Source organism: Corvus hawaiiensis, chromosome 2 (assembly GCF_020740725.1).
Source record: "Corvus hawaiiensis isolate bCorHaw1 chromosome 2, bCorHaw1.pri.cur, whole genome shotgun sequence".
Classification (NCBI taxonomy): Eukaryota; Metazoa; Chordata; class Aves; order Passeriformes; family Corvidae; genus Corvus; species Corvus hawaiiensis.
In genome coordinates, this window is record NC_063214.1 from 117,801,981 (window position 1) to 117,823,149 (window position 21,169).

Consider the following 21,169-nt stretch of genomic DNA (forward strand, 5'->3'; position numbering starts at 1 on the left):
TAAGGTCCCCTCCAACCCCTTGACATTCTATGATTCTGTGATTACTGCTTTTCTTTAACAAGTTCCCAGCTTCACCTTGCCCCCCAGCACAATCATCACTTGGAAACAGCAAATCCCAAACCACTTTTAACAAACTGAGAACCGAGGTAGCCCCATTGCTCTTACACAACAGGTAACCCCGCAGCACCAAAGAACTGCCTGGCAGATATCCATAGGAAGCCTTACCCACTGCAGGGAAAGCTGCTCCAGGAACAGAGGAACCACACACCATCCACGTGAGGAATTCAGGCACAGCCAGAGGAGCAGCTTCCCTGACTTCACCAACACCTTCTGCTCGCACAGCTCACCAGAGTCCAGGTTCAGTGCCCCAAAGGGACAGCCAGCTCCACCTTCTTGCCTTCTCCTTAATCCAGGGATCTTTCACTGACAAAGTGCCTGCCCCACAGTATCCCCAGCACGAGGCACGGCTGGCCAGATGCCTGTGTGCTTGCACACCCTGCTGCCTCCAGATGTGTCCAGCTGCACAGATTAGGAAGGCACTGCCTAAATGGCCCGTGCTGCTGCCGAGCAGGCTCGGAGAGGAACAGCCAGTACACGCCGACCCACACGTGCAAACCACCCCTCACGTCCTTCACGGGTCCAGCTGCAATCTCATGTTCCTGAAAATATAAATACCCCTTGGAAAAGGCACACAACCAGGGTAAAGTGCAAAGGTAAAGCAAACACACAGCTGCCCTCTGGACCTCTGACCGGTTTTTTTTTTTTATGGTCACAAGGAGGGGTTGTGATTCCTCACGAGTGCATTTTGCCAAGAGCCAGAATTGGCTTTTCGACCCCGAGTCCTGCCCCACTGCCCAGCCCTGACTGCAGTGCCGCAAGCTCTGCTGTCTCCTCCTTCCCAAGCTAAATCCATCTCCTGCAAACTTTACCAGCCCTGTGACCAGTGGTTTGTCACACCACAAAGCACCAGTTCATGACAATCCTCAAATATAATTTGAAACATTTAGAAAGCACAGACTATAGTATTACTTGTCCATTACAATTCTGTAGCACACCATTGTGAGACTCTTTGCTTTTCAATGTACATACTAGTGAACAGAATATATTCTGACTCATATTCAAAGTAGCAGCTGAATTTTAGACAAACAGGTAAAAATAAACAGAATACCTTCTGAAATCAGACCTATTAACTACTACTGCAACAAGCATTTGATACACTTCAAAGGAAAGAATGTTTGCTTTCAGCAGTGCAATAACCTGGATGAAACATCATTTTAAATGCTGCTCACTAGAGAGATGGGCACAAGTTACTGATCTAGAGGGAAGTTTTCTAGTTATTAATTTCTAGGTTTAAAGCTCTGCTTATTGCTTGATTCTTAAAAACAGCCAACTCTACTCCTTTCTCTTGGACATGGAAAAAAACTAAGAGAAAAGGAATATATATGTAAACTCCCCCCCACCAACTTCTCCCCTTCCATTCTATGCCTTCCCTCCCAGAAGGGTATTTAAAAATAGGAAATACCCAAAATACTAAACAACTGAATCTATATAGACCTATATAAAAGGAGTCATAATAAAACCAGAGTCTTAGTGACCAAGTAACCTGCACCACCTTAATATCTGAGAGGTATTCAGACAACAAGAACAACAACATTCAGAGACTCCTTGAACCTTACCCCAATTTGCACCATTGATGTGGCTGCTTTTCAGAGACTGGACTTTCTCCTACTACCTACACTCATCTTTCCACAGCTCAGGATGGTTGTCATATTTTTTGTTCTAAGGCAGTTTGCAACAACTTTTGTAAGCCCAAACCACTCTTTAGGAATGATGATGATAAAAATGAAAAAACAGCTTCATTCAGGACAGATGAGAATCTTGAAATCAAAAGGACTTAAACATTTATCAGAGTATTATCCTCTGTATAACAGAGGATTGGAAAGCATAGAGGTGCAAGTAATTTTTCCTAGGGAATGACTTCTCTCTTCACATGGCAAATATTTTTCCAAAGCTGCTAATCACTGGAGTTGTTTTATTTTGTTTCTTTAGACCATCAGAGCTACCACAAAGATATCACACAGTGTTTAGTTTGGAAGTACTGTGTTAAATGACAGCGGAGAACTAGGGGAAAAAAAAAAAACTTCTCACCATACCCATCACTGCCTTACTCCTTCTGCCTTGATCATAGCACAGGAGTTGTATTTCATTGAAATGGGGATAACACTGGGGGCCAGAAATAGAGGAGACAGCAAGCAAGCAGACACTACATAGCTCAGCTGCCTATAACCTATTCAATGCATAATAAAAAACTTGATCTCAACAATAATGAAAGTATTAAGGCTTACAGCACTTGCAGCTCCATAAGTATCTTTCAAGGCAGAGTATTCCTATGCATGTGCATTTTGGCAATGCTCCTTTATTATAGATAAGTCAGAGACCTTAATTTCAGATCACTCTAGTGATCTTAGAGTCTTATAGCCATGAAATTACATCTTCAAGAGAGTCAAATAATCTCATCATGCACTGACCTATGTGTGTATTTGCATATTGGCACTTAAAGCTTTTGGCTTTAAACACACAAGACAGGGAGGCAGGGAGAGAAAAAGATGACTGAGGTTTGAGGAGAAGCCTTCCAAATTAACAGGCTGAGAAAATTCTGGAAATTCTTACCAACACTTACAGCAGAGATCTGGGTTTCTAAACATAGCACCAAGAGATGTTTTTAGATGTTTCCAAGACACATCCACAACATCCACACAGGACTGGCAGATGCCACACCAGACCACTGGGAAGCCAATGCCCTTTCGAGAGTGGTGGCTCCAGGCCAGGAGAAATACCCTAAATTACCTAAAGGGACGTTCAGGTACCCGAGTTGCCAACCACAAGTCTCTACAATGTTTAATTAAAGCAGAGATAATTATAACCAAGTTTAGAATCAGCCTGGTCCCTCCATCCTGTCCCCTTCCAGCCAGTTCTTTTGGTGGACAGACACATGATTTCAGTGTGCAGAAAAAAAGCTGCTCTTTCAGTGTATTAAATATTTTCAATACTTTGCATGGTATCAGTCTGTCTCAAGAAATTTTTGAGAATAGTGACTATGAGAGAAAGAACACATAATAAAAACCCTGAGCTGCACAGGAGGCAAATAGAAGGTAGCAACAGGAAAGCTCTAGGCTTTCACAACACATCAAGGGATTTATAACACTATTTCCCTCTATTACTTTGTGAGAGATCATGGCAGTTTCTCTCTCTCTTTCTCTTAAAAAGAAAAAAAAAAAAAAAATCAAGCTCCAATATGAAAAAGCATACATTATGAACTCAACCCCCCCCTCCCCCCCCCAGGTTTTAGATACCAGACATTATATATATAAACCACCTGATATACACACTTCACGCTTTTGGGAAGTGTTTTCTAACTGCACAGAGCCATCCTGTTCTCCAAGGATACTGTAATTACTAATAGGAACCACCACGATATAGTGAACAAAGGTGACAGTCGCCTTTTAAGACTTCAAGTCCTCTGCCTTAATTTACTTGAGTCTTTTGTAAGTTTATTCTGCTTGGTGGCAAGACTTTATATTTCAAGTTCATACTAGCAATGAAACAGGTCAAAGCAAAATATATCCATAGCTGATCTACAGAAAAAAAACTCTATGCCAAGAGGAAATGGTTGTGTTCCCCTTTGGGCTTTATTACTTTCCCCAACACATTTCTGTTAGTCAAAAGTACATTTAATACAAAACAGAAATTAGCGTTCAGAAGTCTGAAATGAAACCATGTCAGGAAAGCCAGTCACTGCCAATGGGAAAGACCTAGTAAAAATTAGTTTGAACACTCCAATTCTTTCAACTTCTATTGTGAGCAATGCCCAGCAACCAAAACATGCCCATACAAAATGAATCAGCCCTGACTGAAATTTGATTTTTGACCCGATTACATTCTTCCTCCCAAAATAACCTCTCATTAAAGAACTAAAAAGGTTGCAGTCAAGAACTGGCCAACATAACCAGAATCTTTAGTGAGTTAGCACAGCCCCCTCCACACACAGAAACTCTCACTTCCATCACAAGAACTGCAAAACTGTCTGTGCTAAGTTAACAACTGAACAAATTTCAAGATAGGATTTCTACATAAATTAGGACTGTGTCCAGACCCAAGGCAGAAAACTAGGACTCCCAAGAAAAGGAAGAGATAATGCATCCTAAGAAAACAGGCAGCAGCTCTTAAATGGCTGTAAGAGCCCTCCAGAGAGTAGTCTGAGCCTCTTGGCCTCTGACAAAGCAGCACAAAGTGCCTCAGTGGGACACGGGAGAAGAAGCCGCAGAAACAACTCCACAAGTTCCTAGTGGAGAAAATAAAGGAATTTGACAAACAGCACAGTCAATATGTGACAGACCCCAAGGAGCAGTAAGTGAGGCCAGGAGAATGTGCCACAGGAATTTAGAACAGGCAACAGGAGTCCCAGAAAGGAACAGGCTGAACAGATGAAGCTGCACAGCCCCTCCAGCATCTCTCCCTACACACTCCTCTCTTCCAACCCAGACCAACCCCTAGACCCACTGGCTTAGTTCATAGCTGAAATAATGGCATTATCTATCCAAATGTGGACCTGTTACATTCAGGTCTGCTGGTTGCCTACAGATGGATTTGGGAGAGAACAGCAGCCCCCCACCCCATGGCAACATAAGCATTAAACCCAAGAGAACACAGGAATAAAGGCCATTTCCACTCCCTTCATGCTCCTCCTCTTTCCCCCACATACATCTTGTACCAAAAAATGGTTAGAGATACAGGAAAGAAAACCTGATCTGACTACACAGGAAGCACAAAAACGAAAACCACAAAGATGAAGTATTGCTAGTACAATTGCTGCATCTATCACACTGTGCAGCATTAAACTACCCGCTCATTACTGTGATTTGGCAACTGATTCTAAATGCCTAAAAAAGGGCCCTGACAAAACCCACAATAAGTGGGATGAAACAAGGAAGAGGAGGAGGAGAACAAGAGGAAATTATACCAAGATAAGTTGGAGATGCACAATTTCACCTGTCTGAGAAGACCCAACCTCTTCTAGAGAAGACAGGCAAGTTAAAATTTCAAGCAAAAAAACTCAGTGCAGGGGAAAAAATCCCCAGTTTGTAACCAGGCTGTATGTGCTTGATGCTGCTGGAACCTGTTAAACACTACTGCTGCCAGCCAGACACCCCTGCAGAGAGGACCTGTATCAGTGCAGTGGGGCTTTTAATTTGTGTAACAACTATTTGCAGGTTCAGAAGCACACAGCTAATGAGGCCTTGTTAGCTATCCAGAGCAAATATATACCATGGAGTGCAGGTAACTGGCCTTCTGCTGCTCATACCCTCTCTCATATGTGTAATTCCACCAGATTTGTGAACTCCAAACACTACATTATCTGCAAAAGACAGTCTTCCAAGATAGAGGGTCCATTTACTCACAATAACATCCAAAATGCTTCCAGTGGAAAGAATCCCATCTTAACTTTGTCCTGGAATTAAGGCAGAAACACATCGGGGCTGCCCTCTCAGAAGAGCATCTGGTACCTTGAAAACCAGCAAATTATAGATTCCCCCAACAGCTATTGAGTTACTCAGTGGAGGCTCAGTTTATCTTAGCTCTGTCTGCCTCATCTAGGCACAGGCTCCATAGGGAGCGACAGAAAGACTGAATTTCCTTGTGGTCAGCAGGCAAGTTGTGCCTCATTTACATTACAAATACACACATTTTTGAGGCATTTTTCAGACACAGCCAATGAGAACTCAGCACTGCCAAGGTCACACGCTGGCCATTGCTGGGAAGAGAACTCCAAGAACAAGATGCTCCACACTTCCTTGCGTGGAGCATCCCAGATCGCCTGTGTTTTACCAACACACCAAGACCATATGTCCTGCCAAATAATTTTAGGCTCACCACGCACCAAAGAAATCAATTCAGGAAGCTGGATGGCATTTCCTTTCTGCTCACACAGAGTGACAGACCATCACAGTCCATAAATTTTCTGGTACTTTGTCTCAGTTACTTGCTAGTGAAGCGTTCACTGGTACAAGGAGCCAGGAACTTGACTCAGATTTTAATTCAGTGCTTATGGCTCTGCAAAACTACTTCAGCACCCACCAGCTTCGTGCAGTGGCTGCAATACCAAAAAGGCAAGCAGGACTGTGCTATAGAGAGAACCAGCACCTGCATTTAAATTCTGCAGGCACTTACCCGGCCTTTCAGCTTTTGTTTAGTGCCCTCCATGCATTCCTGGTAGTTACACTCTACTTTGGCTGGCCATCAGGAATTAACTGTGCCACAGAAACTCACTGAGAGCCCAAAGGCTGAAAAAAATAGCAAACTGAAGGCACCATGGTCTTTCTGGTAGCTGGGTTCAGGCACCAGTTTTGAGACTGGTCTCTAAGGTCACCACCTTCAAGGCCTTGCTTAACCTTCTCCATGGAACACGCATGGATTACAAGTGAATTGTTTCACATGCTCAAAGAGGAAGATAAGAAGCAGCCCCTATCTAAAAGGACCCCTTGACAGAGAAGCAAAAATACCAATATCCTTCCCAAGGTCATTTGATCTGACACTCAGATCAGTGCTGCCCTGTGCTAGAATTCACAGCATGTGAGGCTCCAAGAGTGGAGCAGGGTTGGAACATGAGTCTCTCCCAATATAAAATTGCAGCGTGCACAGTTGAAGGAGATTTCCATAAGTCACCTAACCCAGCTGCCCCCCACCTTTGACAGCAACGCTTCTCCATCACCTTTTACTTCTCTTCACCATGACCACTAATTTCATGTCCCTCACCCCCTCCCTAGCTTTTTTTTTTTTTTTTTGTACAGCAACATAAGGGATGAACAGGGAAGGCCAGAACTTACATTCTTTGGATCTCCCCTGCCCCTTGTCCACATCTCATAAGGGTTCATTTCCCAGTAGGGACCAGGCACTCCAGTCCCCACTGCAGAAACACCAAACCCCAACTCTTCTCCAGCATCTGCCAGGATCTTTTCTTTCTGAGTTCCTTCCAGCAACATCGATTTTACAACTCCTGCTTGGCAATAGAAAGCTTTTCCCAAAGTTTTGCAGCTCTCCATTCTGCATCTTAAATCCCTAACTTGCTGTCCTCTCTACAGCAGGCACAGACAGCAGTTCACTCCCTTCTTCTCCCACAGAAGGCTTTTAGGTGTGTTCTCTGCGTAGAACCATCTTGATTCTTTAAACCTTCCCTTTACTAATGCTTTCTAGACATCCCTGTGAATTTCTTCCCACTCAGTTTTTCTTACAGCTTGGTCCACACAAAAAGGTGCCTTCAGCTGCATGCCACAGTCCAGCTCATGCCAAGGAGAACCATTTTGCAGGTGTGTGTGCATCCTCATCTAGGGTGCTTGATTTTTTTCTTCTGGAGTCAGAGAGAAAGGAAGGGTTTGGGGTTCTTGAGGGTTTTTTTGCAATCACCTAAGACTGATTCACATTCAGGTTTCAAACTGCTAAGTGGAAGCACTACATTTTTGGCTAGTATCAAAACAGGTATTTGGCAGGAATATAAGAAAGCCTAGAGCTTTTCTCCCCCTTTAGAAGTTTTGCCAACCTTACCGTGTTAATGAATAGCATTAAAGAAAAGCCTCCAGAGTGAACACAGAGGCACAAATGAATGTAGGCAATGCTATCACCAAAAATTGAGGCTGTTGTGATTAATCTTATTCAAAGGGAGGGTTCAAGAGTACCAGCAGACTCCTCTGTTCCAGACTAAACTGCAATCCCACCATAAATGATGGTGCCAACCTTTTTTTTCCAGTGTTGGTACTCCTACTTCTCTGGGGAAGAGCAAGGAGCCAACTACATAGGATAGTAAGTAGCCAGTTTTATCTGCTCAGTGACAAAATGCTCCTACCCAGGAGTACTCCACCATTCCCCATACTGGATCAGGCAGAAACCTATAAAACAGAAGAACACAGCTCTGTTTCCTCTTTAGGGATCCAGGACAGTTAATGCTGGCCAACAAGAAAGGACAGGCCTGCAAGAGGAAGGGGGGGAGAGAGGGAAAGGAGAAAAACTGTAAGTTGTTTATTTTAGGTCACCCAGTAAAACCAAGGCATCTGTGCAATGCTGCAAGGTTCATACTTAGAACCAAATTCATGAGGTTCAGAAAGGCAGCTTACAAATGCCACAGTATGCTTCAGACCATTCTTAATGCTTTTTGGCCTGAACCCATCACTTTAAAAGCCAGCAATTTTTTTTTTTTTTTTTTACCAAGCCCACCCCTCCCACATACCTCCCTGCCACAGGGCAGTGATACAACAGACATTTCTCTCCAAATTAAATCCACTTCTTGAAGGAAGAGGGTCAGGAGGATGAGGGCACTACACTTTAAAAAAGGGCGTTAAAAAATAATTATGCTAAACCACGTATCAGCACAAATTAAAGAGAGACAGTAAAATGCCTGCTTTCAGCTTGCTTAAATATTCAATTAAAAAAGCCATCTAGGCAAAATTTTATTAAAATAAATCAGCTGAGGAAATGCCTGTCAAACCAATCTGAAACCACATTCTTTTAGACCTTCTTTCACTGAGAAGGAAGTCTTCACTCTGCCAGTATCAACCCAATCATGTTCTCAAAGGATGTGCCTTCCTTCACAGCAGCAGTGGCACGAAGAGCAACCAGCACTCATTTCACACAATGCCAAGTGCAGTAAAGCTTCTGCTGGCTTCCCTCGTACAAAAACACATCCTCCTCCTCTCTCAGGCCCAGCAAGCCAAATTACCCATAGATAACCCCTCACAGCAGTTCATGGCTTCCTTTGGGATCCAAGAAGACAGGTTTAAAATTTGTGATGGAAGAGTTAGTGTAGATGGATGTGAAGTACAGCCTTTCCACCCATAATGCCTTGAAGGAAAACCAAAGGTTCAACTTCCAGACCAGATCTACCATTTGGGTTCTTGACAAACATTGAGATGACTGCACTTGTAGAAAATGTTTAAGGTTTAGGACATTAAAAATTTGATGACATACAAACAGTGCAGGAAAAAAGAAAGATAAGAAAGGATTATACCACTTTCTTTTGCTGTAGAGAAAGGTACAGGCTCATTACCTGAACGAGGTAAGGCTCATAGCAGGTTGCAAACAGCAGGTTCTGTTATTTCAAAGATGAACACTGTCTACCTGGCTTCTACTGTGAAGTATAACTGAGGTGATGCTGTGAACACCACAAGACTCATCACCACCACTTGTTCTCCAGCATGATATTGCTTCTGAAAAGCCAATACACCACTCCAACAGTGCACTGGAATACACCAGAAAAAAACTACAGTACACAGACAAAAAATTAGACTTTTCCTTATTGGAAAGTTGTTGGCAAAAGCTTCAAAGTTAAAAAAAAACAGAGAAGTACCATCAAGAGGACTTTGGTATAAGCACAGCTGCACTCAGGAGAGCTTGCCAGCAGTATACACTTAACACCATAAACATACATATTTAATGGACATGTCTTCATTCTTAGACTATATGCTCCAAAAACCTTTACCGTAAGTTATGGTCCTCAGTTCACAGCCACAGCTCCAGCTGCAACAAGCAAGATAAAGCAATGCCATTTTTAACCACAGTTTTCAAAGGCAAGGCTAAATGCCTTTTCTAGGGGCTGAGCAGGACCCAGGCAGCAACAAGCACGTCTGTACCAGCTCAGAGCCAAGGTCTGCTCCATCTCACGACACATCCCTGGCAGTAGACAGCAAATGATGGCCAGAAGAGCAGAGGACCAGGACAAGCACATTGTGACCCTGCTGCTACTGCCTAACATCCCAGTGATCTGCAGCCAAGGCACTTCTCTGCTGCTGCCTCCTTCTAAGTTCATCTTAAGGCACCACTGCTGTCAGGTAAATGCAAACTCAGACCTTTCAGAGCAGGCGGAGGGAGAGGGCTCACTGAGTGTTTTCCAGTGAATATTTGGGCAGGAAAGCTTGAAAGGCATCCAGCAGTGCTTGGCAGCAATAGGTCTTGTACCATCACAGAAGACGCTTGGGAAAAATGCAGCTGGAGCGTTAAGCCAGCCAGTTCAGCTTCCATCGACAGAAACAACTTGAGACAATAAAAAGTAAACTGAGCTACTCAAAGTACATCCTACTTCAGATTAAGCCATCTCAACTCCTAAAAGATCATACAAACAACATCCTTGCCACAGTGCTAGCTAAATATAAAATACATCTGTTTTCAAGTAGTTGTCCTCTCCACAAATAAGAACAGTACCACAGGCAAATTCAACATGAAAACCATTTACAAGTTTCAGACAAATTAGTTATGAGCAGAGACTGCAAAAAGGCATGGCCCTATCCCCTTGCCATGGGGTGGTCAGGAAAGCAAAAGACAAGATAAAACCTCAAAACACAAAAGTCCAAAAGCCATCTCAATACAATGATCCCAGTGGTGATATTTCACTGGAAATGCAGATCAATAACAATCTGCAATCTGGCCCAAAGTCCCATTGCTACTTAACACTTTTAGCCAAATGTACTTTACAAGCAAAGCGAATTTTTTTAAAAAATAAAAATCCTTCAAATAGAGAGAAGACTCCTCTGATCCCTAAGAAGAGAGGGGCTCCAACATTCTGTAACATGACTAACCTCAGGAAGTTGTCTGAGGAACCAGAAGCGTCACCTCTGCTGTGACCACCAGAAGGGAAAAACACTGCTCAGGGGGTAATTTGGGTCATAGCCTCTTCACTGACCTCAGGAAATGAAAACCTTTCTTTCCCTTTGGCTTCAGTCCTCTTGTAATTCAAACCTGGCTGGCTACATGGTTAATAACCCAAGGGCCATCAGCATCAAAGAGATGCAAGAGGAAAAAATTCAGCTCAGACATGCTGGTAAGGAGATCAAGACTTCAGAAAGGTAGTGGAGCAAGGGGCCCACAGAAAAGAAGACACCATGCAGCATAACCTTGGGTCAATCAATCACATTGATCACAAGTAGCTGCCACTGGGAGATGAGCTCTTGCATTAGGCATTAAAGATGTGTCAAACTTAGAGCTTCTCATCTCTGCTCACATGGCAGAACAACATTCACAGTGAAACCTGCTGGAAGGTTACCTACCTTTATCAAACAAACTGATAATGGTTGCGTTATTTAGCAGTATGTCAGCTGCTATCAAAACTTGGGTCCATAAGTAGTCTAACTTACATCACTACCAGGAACATGAAAGTTGACCTAGCAAGAGAAGACTGAAGACTGGTAACACTAAAGCATGATATGAATTATGTCAAGAGAAAGACAGGCTGCTTCTGAACCAGCATGTAAATCACACATTTCCTCCATCATGTTCCCCTGAAAAGACCAAATCTGCATGTAAAGTACCAACAACTTTCAATCTCCAGGGGAAAAAGAAGCGTTCTTTGTGCAGAGTCAAGCTTCGGCAAATCTTGCAGCAGTAACTACAGACACTGCCTCCCCAAGCCATCTGCTGTGGCATTTATAACTCCTGGAAGGGCAGCAGGCAGAACTGGTGGAGGAGAAGAGGAGACACAAGTATCTCAGCAGCCAAAGCCAGGCTGCACAGGAAAGCTGCGACACTGGTCTGACCCAAACAGGAACTTACGTCCTGGTTATCCAGACCTCCTTCAGCTGGCAGATGCAGCTGCTGTTCATGTAGCCGAGGAAACAGTGGGATCTGCATCCTTTTCAGATAACAGGCAATTAGGAGACCAACCTCAAATCAAACTAAGCAAGCCCAGGCTGGCAAGGTTCCAGTGGGAAGGGTCTGACCAGGACCTCATCCCACAAATGAGCAAACTGGTGCTCTGGAGTCAGTCTGAGCAACTCAGCTTTCACATTCAGATGGACATTCCAGATCCCAGCACAGCCGACAGCTCCACACATCTCTCCTCCAAGAAGCAATGCCAGTGACATAGTTAGAATAATTCAGAACGAGCTAAATGCATCCTTTATCAGGACATGTAGGTTCCACCTTGACCTACATACCCTCACACCACAGATGACCACAGCATCTGCAGAATGTTTTCATCAGCACAGATACAGACAGAAGAAGAGGCAGCAGGACAGGCTCACCCACCCCTTGCTCACACGAGCAGGAGTTCCAGCAGCAGGCCAAGCTGCAAATCCCACTTTCTCAGTACGGCTGGAGACAATGCCGATTAATTGTTTCGCCATCCATACAAAATTACTACAATACTCACTTCATAGGGTTGTCACAAGGATTATTTAACATCTCTGAAGAGCTTTGAAGAAGAAATAGTGGCTATTGTTCTCAGTACCATAGAATTGGGAACTATCTCACATGAATTTTGCATGACTGTGCATGTGTGACAGTTGTGGCACCAATACATTATTTTTCTTCACAAAAAAAAAAAAAAGCCTCACAGCAGCTCATTAACTCAGGGCAACATTTTAGTTAGAAATGTATTTTGTTTTCCTTGTTAATATATCCTAAATAGAGATCAACTTTGACTATTTAATTAAAAGATTCAGGTGCTGTTTCTAGTCTCTCTTAATTAAGGGAAACACCACGTTTTTTACAAAGAACTCAGTTTAGGCTGTCAGGGCTTCTAGCGAGCACACTGTAATTACCTAAGCAATGCTAACACACAAGAACAACAAGAGGAGAAAAAAAGGAACCAAAAATGTCACTGAAATCTCATTTCACTTACAGCAAATGAGAAAGTCTGCATGGAGAAAAGCTGCTACACACAGAAAGAGTCCAATGTCATACTGCTTACGCCTGACCATTAAACAGCTCTTAGCATTGATGCAGAACATTGTACCAGTTTAAATAGTTTCTTTTTTCCCTGAATACACAGGAGCCGTTGGATTCTAAACGTTCTTGCAATACACTTGGATCCACCTCATTGGTATAGAAAACTACTACTGTTTCAGTTCAAATGTATAAGGAATCTATATGCCTCCTCTTTCTCATAAAATACAGGGAAATCAACACTTACTTCAAGGATAAGCATTTTCTTTTTTTTTTTTTTGTTCCTGAACAGCCTTAAACTCCCGCAGTAATCGCACAATTAGGCAACAAGGTTGCAATCCAGGGCAAAGCTGATTTGGCAGAGAACACCACCATTTCCACTACACCAAGCTTCAAACATGTCTTTAAACTCTTTCGGACGTACACCACATCTTTTGTTTGGAAAATAAACAACACATTATTGATACTACTGCAAGATAAATGACAGTAGTAAGACTAGTCAGCATACCAGCTTTCATTCCCCATCCAAGAGGGAACAGAAAGCTCATTCTCTTTATTTCATCCTGGCTCTCTACAGAGGAACTGGCACCTATGGGTGCACAAAAAATGCAGCATTGCAGCAGCAAGCCTCACAGAGCCTAGGTCCCAAGTTCCCCAATTCCCAGGGAAGGCATGAGCCCAAAATTACATGCTTGTTCTGCCTAAAGTAGTATGCCTTAGGATAGCCACAAGGGCAGGGGAGAAAGAAAAAAAATTTAAAAAAAAAAAGAGAGATAGAAAAAAGCAACAGGAACAACTGGGCTATTTTACCAAGAGCAAGGAGATATACTACCAATTCCTGCTTTCCTCCAGTTTATCTCATAGAGATCAACAACTTTAGAAAGTTCAAGGTGCCAAGAAGATACTGACCCCCTCACAAAACAGGCATGAAACAGAAAGGACACTCTTGATTGTCTCCTCTGCCCATCAGTCCAGTGGGATGTATCTTCATGTAACCTGAGCTGTGCATTATTTTGATACCTTCCAGGGAAAAGGCCAGGAAAGCTTTTTCATAATTGCCACCCAGCACTTCCTCGGTCACTGCGCTGTCCTAAAACTATTTGTGTTTTACTTGGGTTTACATGCAAAAAACAGCTCCTGCAGCACTCCGTTCCTTCTTATAACACTGAATACTCACTTGGACAAGGACAACAACCCAAGTCTCCTGCTTCCCAAGACAAATGTCCCATCCAGCACAGTATAACTATATTGTTCAGACAGCTACAGGTACATGCACAACAGAAGGAGGAGCTGCTGCAAAGGACTGAATCCAAAGGCAGCAGTTGTAGACTGGTCTTCATAAAAAAGACAAACATTTCTTTCATCTTTGCTTTGACTTGTGTGGAACACTCCTAAGCGTTCATCTCATCACTGCCATGTCTTGCATACTCCTAAATGTGTCCAGACTCACAGGCACGAGGAAATGTTACAGGTAAATCATAAGTATATACCGATATTGGAAGCATCAACAAAAATATGTAAGCTAGGGTTCGCTTCCTTTTCAACCATTTGAAATTTGGACCTCTGCAATTAATAAACTAAGTTGGGTACACCAGCAAATTAAACACTTCCTAGATTATCTTGATTTTGCCTACAGGTGCCTGTGTGCTGGTGATAATCAGTCCCCAACTTAGGTGCTGACTCATGCCTGGAATCCTACCAAGATCATGCATCAGATGGCAAACTGATTTTCATGCAACACATTTAAGAGTATCCTCATCAAGCATGCAGCAGAGGCCTGGGGATTAGTGTTCCTTTTTCTTATTTTATCTTGGTTAATATCATGGGTAAAGAAGAAATTTGGATAACGCCTTCAAATATCTCTCTATTCCTTTTGGTTTTGGTAAAAAAAGATGTTATCAATTACTTGTTAGGAGCTACCCACAAGCAAAAGCTCCCTGGCCCTAACGTGGAATGCAAGCATAGACAAAGAATACTTATTACTGATGGCTCTGCACCAGAAGGTAGTAGAGCAGTCTGAGAAACAATGAAACCTCAGATTCTCTTTGGGTTCTGCCATTTCTTTAGTTCTTTATCTCGCAGCACTCCAGGTACCAACTGCCAAGTCACCTGGTCTTTGGTGAGGCACCAACTATAACCAGGCTATGCATGCACCAACTCAGTATGAACACTAAAAACACCCACTGAAAGAACAGGACATTTTTAGCCACTGCAGATGATAATTAAGTTTCTTCATCAGTACCTTGGCCATTCCTATCAAGAATTATGTTCTCATAAGCCAAAGAAGCAAGACTGAATGCAAGCTTTCCTGGTCTTTTTTTTTTCCTTTTTAATTTGCATAGAGTGTAGAAGCAGCTTCCCAAAATTTATGGCTATCATAAATTTAGAATAGGTGAACACATTACAGTTAACAGCAATACTTTATTCACACTGGTTCCCCACAAAATGTAAGCCTCAAATCCAATTATTCTGTAATAGTTTTGTAAATAAACAAAACACCATTTAGGATTTGAAAACAATGCATCTTTCTGCTAACAGAGGCAGAAAGGAAAAAAAAAAAAGGAAGCTAGCACAAGACTATGCAATAATTTCATTTTGTAAGAAGATTAAAACAGAGCAGAAAGCTTTAGCTCTGGCTGGGAAAAGAACATATACTTTGTGCTGGTAGAGTTCCCTGTAATTGTAAGTGCAATTTTGTCTGGTTTGTTAATGCACCTCTTCAGAGACAAAAGAAACCACAAGGGGAAGAGGAAACAACATTCTTTTTTTCTGTGCAACATTACCTCAACTAAAGCCCATTCTGATTTCAGCCCTTGTCAGGCACAACTTGAGCACTCTCAGTGGAGCTATCTGCACTGCATTGTTAAACTGCACTACAAAGTTTTGGTAAATGGTCCTGCCATTTTAATCATGCTCAGCAGGGACAATCTGGTCAGGTGTCTTTCCTGTGCTTGTTGAATTCCAGCTATATTTGGAGACCAACTGTTCTCTGTCCTGCTTTCTCCAATTCACTGTGTGTATAAGGGTGGAGAGGTGAAGGTGGGAATTAGGAGAGAAAGACATAATGAGACTTTCTTAAGAGTACATAAAAGAGCTCTGAAAAAAGGCTGAAAAACATACTGAAAGTAATGAGCATCATTTTAGTCATGAAGGCTCAGTAACAATAGATGTGAAAGGGAAGAAGACTACAGTACACAGAAGGGAACCAAAAGCCAAGGCTCCTGTGAAAGTTACAGAAAACATTAGAACATTTATGTTTAAAATCCAAGGGTCAGAACTGTTTGCAGCGCAAGGAGCTCTGTAACAGCCCAATGCTTAACTCCAACTCCATTTAACTTCATCATCTCCTACACAGCTGCAGTCTTGCAGGAAAATGAATGGAAAACATATGAGTCCTACTGCTTGTAGAATCAAACTTAAAAAAAAAAAAAAGCATATATCTGAGATTACATTGAACTCCACCCAAAAGACCTGTGGGTCAAGTAGAGTCTCAGGTGAAGAGCGTCACCACAAAAGAAACAGCTGCCAACACAAGTGGAGAGCTTTACTGCTCTGCTCCCAAACACGCTTGTCACATCAGCAATTCACTGAGAGCAAACATGCCATCTTGGACTCCAGCCTACTTCCCTTAGAGCGGGAGAAGGGGAAAGGGCATGAAGTTTATTTTGGACTTGAAATTAATGAGTAAGATAACATGATGAACTAATAAGATTATTACTGCTTTGAAGAATGAGCAGCAAGATTACTGGAAACTCTGACACTTTCCTTTCTCATACCACACCTGCTCTCTGCCTAATCAACGAGGAAATATGAAGATTCAAGGAAGAAAAAATATTGGAGGGGAAGAACATATAAGTGTGGCATCGAACAGGTAACAATCTCAACACAAAAATTTCCATCAGAATACAGCGTATTAAAAGCTCTAAGGGGATAATCAGCGTGCTTATTTATTTAGATGCCTACACATTAGGCTAACGCCTTAATATATCCATGAGCATCCTCTGAACAGATCCAGGCACAACAACATTCCATTCGGTTGCCTCTCTCAGATCAATAGGGTTTGCTCTTCTCCATTTTGCACTCGCAAGCCGTGCACCCAGGTACAGCCCGGCTCTTCCGAAATGGGCTTGCTTTCTTTCTTTTTGTTTTAAGCCGCTCCCCCACTTTTTACCCATCCATCCATGCATCCATCCATCCTCCCCTCGCAGTCGGCGGGGAGCCCAGCCGCCCTCCTCACGGCAGCGAGCCGCCAGCCTGCGCCTCCCGGGACGGCGTCCATCTCACCCAGGATGGGCAGGATGCGTTCCAGCCGGGAGCATTGTGCCCTTCCCCGCACCGCCGCCGTGCCCCCGCCCCGGGTACCACCCGCCGGCGCACAAAGCGCTGCCCCCGCCGGCGGCACCGGCACCGCCGGACCGAGCCGGACTGGGCCCGGCGCGGCTCCTCCCGAGCCGCCGCAGCGGGGGCGGCGCGCCGGGGCCTTTCCGAAGGGGCTCCCGGCCGAGCCCCCGGCGTGCGGCAGCGCCGGGCGGGGGATGCTGCCCCGGCCGCCCAGGCTCCGCCGCCCGCCTCCCCCCCGCATCCCGGTACCCGCGCCTCGCCGGCGGAGCGGCACCAACCTGCAGTCCCCGCCGCCGCCGCCTCCTCCTCCTCCTCCTCTTCCTCGGCAAGAGCCGGAGCTGCCTCTGCCCGCTTCAGCCTCCAGCCCCCGGCGGCGGCGGGCTGGCTCGGCGCCGCTGCCCTCGGGAGGCGGGGAAGGGGCGAGCGGGGCGGGCGGCTGCGGGAGCGTCGCTCATTGAGTGCGGCAGCCCCGGCTGCCGCCGCCGCCGCTCCCCGCAGCCGCTACTTCCTGTGCGGCGATGGTTCAGTTCCTCCCGGGCCGCTGGGGGCAGGAGAGCCGGGGGGCGGAGGAGGAGGAGAGGGGGAAGGTCGGGTCAGATAGCGGGGGCGGCAGCGGCCGCCGCGGCCGCTCCTCCCGCCGGGCGCGGCTCCGCCCCGCAGCGCACGGTCGGGGCTCCGCGCTGCCCGCGCCGCAGCGGGACGCGATGCGGCGGAGCCGCCCCCCTACGCCCGCACCGCTCCCGCCCCAGCGCCCATCACCCTGCGCTCTGGTGTGCCCGGTGGTGGCCGTGGGGAGATGACCCAGCCCGGAGACGGGAGTGCGGCTCCCCCGCAGCCCCACCGCTCGCCCGGGGCCGCTCACCGGAGACATGTTTCTGGCTCCCGCCGCTGCCCCCGGGGAGCGCGGTCCGTGTGGCCGCCCGGCAGCGCATCCCGCGGCACGCAGCGAGGGAGGGATGCAGGGAGGGAGGTGCCCCCGGGCCCGGCCCCGCCGCAGCCGCCCCGCGGGGCTGGGAAGGAGCGGGCGGCCGCCGCAGGGCTGAGCGAAGCTCCCGGGCACGGGGGATCTGTGTGGGAGAAAGGCGGAGATGGAGCCGTGGGGGCTCGATGACGGAAACTCTAAGTAAGGCAGGAAACGGGCACGTAACGGTGTAAATAAATGGCACAGTCCCGGGGCGGGATGGAGGGAGCGGGGGCCCGGCTGCAGACGCTCCATGCGCTGTAAATCCATGCCCTGCCAAGGACCCCACGTGGTGGAAGCGCTCCGTGAAAGGAGCAGAATCTCACCTGGGCTATTGATTGTTATTTGATTGGTACAAATGTGACACCAACAGACTGACAGTGTCTTTGTGTTCCTACATATGAAGGAGCAGGTCAGAACACATCAAAGGTAGTACAAGTTCGGTCCGTTTTTCAGAATAAGTTTTAAAAGATGATGATTTCGTTTGTAATCTTACTCGTTCTCTTCAGGGTGTGACAGGACTGCATGCAGGGTCTGTCCTGGCTGGAGAAATTCAACATGGTGAGGCTTTTATGGGCGATAATGAGTTGGTATAGGCAGGTTTTTGTCTCCTTTCTTGGATGCAGCATGGGAAGTGTCAAAGCTTGGAAGTCAAAACCTTTTCTTAAAAAAAAGAATAAAACTAGTTAAATCGGAACAACATTTTAAAATACCAGTGTCTGACGTTATCCTTCAAACACCTTACTGATGCCACTAAATAATTAGGCATAATCTCCAAGATGGTGAATGCTTGCAGCTCTTAAAGCTTTTTCTTCAAGATTACGTATGTTCATTATGTCTGAAAGATAGTTCCAAAATATAGATTTTGAGGAGACTAACATTAGGCAGTAATGTGGAAAGAGAGGGTCTTAGTGCTCTCTGAATCTTCACAATAAGGCAAATATTGCCCTCAGCAGCTATGGTAGACCTATGTAAAAAAAGTGTGTTTAACTGTGGTTTAGGTTCCAAATGTCCTCCCTCTTTTGCCTGTGATATATGACATTCAGAACATAACTCGATCTACTTTAGAAAAGTAAACACAAGGAATATCTAAATATTTATGTTCTGTGTTTAGTTGAAGTGCCATTAAATCCCTTTATTGCTGTGCTTTTACTACCATCACAGAACTCTCAGCTGGTTTCCAGTTGTAGTAGGAGGCAGAGATTCTGCCCTTAGGTCAGGTGGGTGTGTTGCTTTTCCTTACCTCTCTCTCCTCCAGCACAGCCTGTTCCTGGCAGTTCTGATCAGCCCCATCTAATGATGCTCAGCCCACACTGGCTTGGCCAACCACAAAACCTTTGGCTGGTCTCCTGTGCTGATGTAGCTTTACAGGAGGCTGCCATAAATTTCAGCAGCCACCCTGGCTTCCTGAAGAACATCCCAGGTGTATTTCAGTCCTCCCATGGAATGGAGATTGGACAAAGGCACTTTAGCCTTCCTCTGAGGGTCCCAGTGCTGAGCCTCCTGTTTGTCTTCATTTGCCACACAGGTAGCACACAGGTATTTGCAGCTCATTTTTTTCTGCAACTTCTGGGTTTGGACAAGGATGCTCATAGAATAGTGCTTCAATTTTTTTCTCTGTGTGAACTTTAGTGTACCTCACAAGTCGTTTTCTAGATAAGAAATAGCTCATTCAGAGAAATTACCTCATAGAAGTAGCTCATGGCAGTTTGACTGCAGAAACAGAGCATGATGTCATTCTTCAGTCAGAAAAATACTCAGATGCTATCACCAACAGGAGGACAGTTAAGCTTGCCTGACCTGTTTCTGGTCTACCCAAATTTTAACTACAGCAAAGTGTAAATTCCCTGTATTATTATATACTGGCAGTCCTACTTTGCAGTGCTTATTGTGTGCAGTGAGTGTTGGGCATGTAAAGATCAAATGATCCAGACTAAAATCTGGAAGGATGGTGCATTCATGGGGTATTTTAGCATGAGACAGATAAAGAAGAAATAAAGAAAAGGAAATACATTTAAAGTTTAGAAATAAAAATGGTGAATACAGAAACAGCATTTTAAAAAATCCCCAAAGGCAGCACTTACGAAGTTTGCCAAGAAGTGAGTTCGCACCTTCCTGCTAAGCTGTGTTCTCACATCTTCTGCAAATTACATCTTCTCTTTCTCAGCACTTAAGAGAGCTCTGTGAAGTTCTGGCCATTACCTCTGGAATGAAACTGAGAGCAGCTCTCCTGATATTTATCCATTATCATCCCCAGGCTTAAAATGAGCTCTTCCATGGAAAAGTTTGCTGTGTGCGTGAAGGAAGATTTCAAATAAAGCACTACTAACCTTTTCAGTTGAGCAAAATCCACTTAACACATCAAAGCAGTTGAAATCTACTTAAGAGCAGCTATTTCAGAGAACCCCAACAGGTCTTCAGGGTATCCTGGAAAGAAAGTCTCCTGCATTGATCTTCTCTTGTCAATTTTTCGGAAAGCATGAATATAATCAGAAGCAGATTTTCTCTGCACCTGAAGAGACTCTCTTAGTTTTTCAGATGTACCCCTTTGTACCCATCTCACCTGCCATAGCCCCTCCTTCCCCAGATCTCATTCTGGCTTCTCAAACCATTGGTTAGAACTCACTGGAGAATGTTTCCATGTTAGATTTCAGTACTGAGCTGTGTCTATGGCATGTTCAACACCCGGTTGCAAAGGCAGCTCCTCATTGTTTCCAGTTAAGTGCGGAGAAGCCCCAGTTCCCTTCTGGACTGAGCAGAATGCAGGCAACCACTTGCATGTTGGTACAGCAGGTCCTGCACGAGCTGCTGAAAGGTCAGGAAGACTTGAAGCTGACACTGAACTGGGGCTCATCTGTTCTTAAAAATTCAGGGGCGCTCCAGCAAGCGCAGATACACAGCTTTGGTCACGTGTGAAAGCACAACAGCAACAATACTGTCATTTTCTGGTGTTGACACACGCTGTCCTAAATTTCAGCTCTAATTAACTGGAGGTCTTAACACAAAACACATGCTGACACAATGCATTAAGGTCCATGTGATACAAAAGATGGAGAAAGCCAGAATTCATCCCCCAAAGTGGTTAATACTTTAAATTCAACCTAACTGAACATCCGCTTAGCTTACCAAATGTTCAGCGGTGCCTTATACTCATTACTGCAATAT

General features: G+C 44.8%; 1 protein-coding gene across 3 annotated transcripts in view; it reads right to left on the reverse strand.

Moving 5' to 3' along the window:
* AGPAT3 (1-acylglycerol-3-phosphate O-acyltransferase 3) overlaps positions 1–17,927 on the reverse strand; it is a 96,569-nt gene extending 78,642 nt beyond the window's left edge. For 2 of the 3 annotated variants that reach the window (XM_048290007.1, XM_048289993.1), the window contains exon 1: positions 17,322–17,593. The gene's annotated coding sequence lies outside the window, so the exon portion shown is untranslated. Of the gene's footprint in view, positions 1–17,321; positions 17,594–17,905 lie in introns of those variants that run through there. The other variant, XM_048290015.1, reaches the window with a different exon arrangement.
* Between the last annotated feature and the right edge of the window lie 3,242 nt (positions 17,928–21,169).